Source organism: Lontra canadensis, unplaced genomic scaffold (genome assembly GCF_010015895.1).
Source record: "Lontra canadensis isolate GAN:19392208 unplaced genomic scaffold, GSC_riverotter_1.0 scaffold8, whole genome shotgun sequence".
NCBI lineage: Eukaryota > Metazoa > Chordata > Mammalia > Carnivora > Mustelidae > Lontra > Lontra canadensis.
In genome coordinates this window covers 1,449,119-1,452,379 of record NW_022631002.1, presented here as the reverse complement: position 1 = coordinate 1,452,379, position 3,261 = coordinate 1,449,119, and the positions used below count along the sequence as shown (strand labels likewise).

General features: G+C 62.3%; 1 pseudogene; it reads right to left on the bottom strand.

Annotated features, from left to right (window-relative positions):
• Positions 1–1,434: 1,434 nt before the first annotated feature.
• LOC116865954 lies at positions 1,435–2,363 on the bottom strand (annotated as a pseudogene).
• Between the last annotated feature and the right edge of the window lie 898 nt (positions 2,364–3,261).

Here is a 3,261-nt window from a genome sequence, read left to right as displayed (position 1 = left end):
CTCTGGCTGGGCTGGGGAGCGTGTCCAGCCAGAGGACTCGGGAAGCAGCCCTCGTAGAGTCAGGATGAATCCCAGAGCCGCTGCCGCAAGACAGATGGTCTCAGGGCACTAGTCTGGACAGAGCCCCCAGGGCAAGGCAGGGTGGGGGTGTGGGGGGAAGGGAGTCCATCCTGGGGGAGGTGGGATGTGGGAGGTGCCCCGGCCAGAGGCAGGAGCCGTGGGTGTCTGGCCTGCAGGTCCGTGCGTGAGATCGCCAGGGGTCCGGCTCTCCTGGCTGGTGAGCCCTGAGCACATGGAGGGGGAGCGGACCTCCAGGAGGGCTCGTCCTATTGGGGTCCCTGGAAACCCCGTAGCACCCTCCATGCCCATGGCCTTGGGATACCCTGAGCCTGGGCAGAGGCACATGTGTTCTATTAATAGCCAGGTTCTTCCCGATAACCATGCAGATCGCGTTGAATGCAGGAAGGCAGCCCTGTCTGCTCAGAGCAGCGCCACTGGAACCGGAGCGAGGCCGGCTTGCGCCCTTGCAGATGGCGAAGGGCGGCGCGCCTCCCTCCGCTGGGGGGTCTCTCTGTGGAAGTGCGTTGCCCACCCAGGGCCCAACAACACTGTCCCCCCAGAGTTTATTTAGGGGTTCTTGGACGTGGAGACGTCTCCATAAACCGAATCTCAGAAATGCTGAGAGAACCCAAATGTGGTTTGTAGGAACAGCCTGAAGTCGTCCCACTTAGTGCCAGATCGCTGCGTTTCCTTACATCTGTGAAATCAGAACCAGACAGACGCTTTATTAAAATGCCCTGCTTAATGCTCTGTTTCCCCAGGGCTAATACGAGAGGCCTCCGCTTTTTCGGTTTCTCTGTGTGTTTATCTTGGAGGATCTCAAATCCCATGATGGATCCTTCCTCCTCCTCCTCCCGTGCCCCTGCCTGGCCCTTTCTCGCCAGCAGGGTCTCGGGGAGGGGCCTGGCAGACCGGTGGCGGGGAGGGGTGCACTGGGACGCCCCCTCACTGAACCCCCTGCAGGGATTATGGCTTCCGCTGTGTGCGCCGGCCTCGCTCCCACAGGCCTCTGGCTCCCAGGCTCCCCGGGCCTCCTTCCATGACCCCATCCTGTTTGGGAATTGGTCTGCCCTTAGCTGATTCACAGTCCCTGTTTCCAAGCAAACCCTGCTGTCAACACAGCCCTGAGCGCATCCCCTTCCTGCCCTGGGGGCTCCCGCCCATCTTCCCAGTGCCCGGGTCCCGTGTCACCCCTGCTGGGACACCTCCCCCATCTCCCAGAACTCCCGTGTCGCTTGGTACCTCCCGTCACTGCTGTCTGTCTGGCATACACCCGGGATAGCTGTTGTCCCGGGGGCGGGAAGAGGGGCTGGACCGCTGTGTTGAGAAGGGTTCTGAGGCTCCGACTGACTGAGCAGGACAGTCCGTTCTTGTTTAATGATGTCGTCATGTGCGAGGGAGGCAGAAGTGACCGCTCCTGGACCACGGTCTAGACCGGGCAGTGCTCAGGCTTGCTAGAGCATCGGGATCCGCGGGAGGGTTCACGACACCCGGATCTGCCGGCCGCTCTCCCCGAGCTCCTGCTTCAGGAGACCTGGGTGGGGCCCCGGAACGTTCATCTCCAGCAAGCCCCCGGGGTCGTCAGCCCTGCTGGGCCGCAGCCCCACAGCCTTGACGCGCCCCGGGACCCTGCCGGAAAGGCAAACCCTCACCCTGCTCAGCCCTGCTACAGGAGAGTCTGCTCTCAAACGCCCCCCAGGGGCTCCCATGTGCATCAGTTAGGAGGCACCGACGTGGACCCAAGCTCCCCGGGGCAGGGGTCCTCCTGCCGACCCCGTGACCTAAGGCACCAGCAGCCTCAGCACGTGGGACACGCTGCACACACGCTTGGGAATGGATACCCCAGAGGTCAAGTGTTGCCCAACTGTCCCATGTGAAAAGGAAGACCTTCCTTCCCCAGCCTTGTGCGCACAGTGACCCCGCCAAGGGGAAGACGCTTGTTGTAAACAGCAGGAGGGCCCTGCATGCGTGGTTGTCCCTTTTCGACCTTTAGGAGGCTCGAGGAGAAACATGCGCTGACCTTTGCTGGGCCCTCCGGAGCCCCACTCTGCCGCTGTCACCTCTGAGGACAGCACGGACCTGACAGCGCTTCCCAAGCCAGAGCCCGAGAGAAGAGCTGGAAAGACACGCTCGGCCGAGCCGGAGTGCGACGGCCCCGGCTCCCTGCGGTGGTTCACTCCCACTGGGTCTCAGGGCGCCACCCGGGCCCCTTCTCGGGGGGATGTCGGGGATTGTGGGCGTGTGGCCCGCACGGCTCAGGAGCCCATCTCTGGAAACGCTGGGTATGCACGTCTACTCACCATGCGTTTATTGTGCTCCTGCTGTATGCGGGGCACTGGGCTGGGCTCGGGGGACATGCTCTCCCAGAAGGGACGGTTCCCTGTGCCACCTGTTGCTATGGGAAAAGCCACAGAAATAAGAAACAACCAGGCCGTGACACGTGGTCTCCAGCCACGACCCCACCCCACTGTCGCCCCTACTCTCAGCCTGTCTCCCCGCTCTGATCCCGTGTGCTGCGAAGTAGGCACTCGCGTGGGCTGTGGGCCTTGGAGCGATGCGTGGGCCCAAATGATGATAGCTAATCCGGTATCGAGCCACAGCCTTCCCGGTTCGGGGCCTGTATTTTTCCAAGTGTCCTGAGACATTTTGAATACCATAGACTCACGACAGGCTGGTTTCAGGTTCGACTGACATTTTATGGAGAAGAAAAGAGGAGCTTGTACGCACCTGCCTGGCTTGCGGCCCAACCAGTGCCCTCCGCTTTCCTCCCCGGCCCCTGTGCCGTAGGCACGGTGCCGGGCCTCACCCTCTAATCGCACCATGGGAGAGACGACACGTCTGTGACATTAACAGAGGAGGGAAGGCAAGAGGGGCAGGTAGCAGAGACGGAGCTCGGGGAGTAAGCTGGGATGAGACCACACACGACTCTGTAATGCACTTCGGAGATGAGCTGTTGGCCCGAGGGCAGTAGGGAGCCATTGAGGACTCTGGGCTGGGAGCAGCACAAACCGAACCCTGTGTGAGGAGCATGCCTGCGGGATTTGGTGGGAGTGAGCTGCAGGCTGAGGTTAGGTGGGCAAGACCCCGGGAGGCACCAGGGGAGGCTCCTTCCTGCCTCTTCCAGCCCCTGGGGCTCCCGGCATCCCCCCGCTGGTGGCCGCATCACCCCAGTGTCTGCTTCCATCCGAGGACACCCTACCC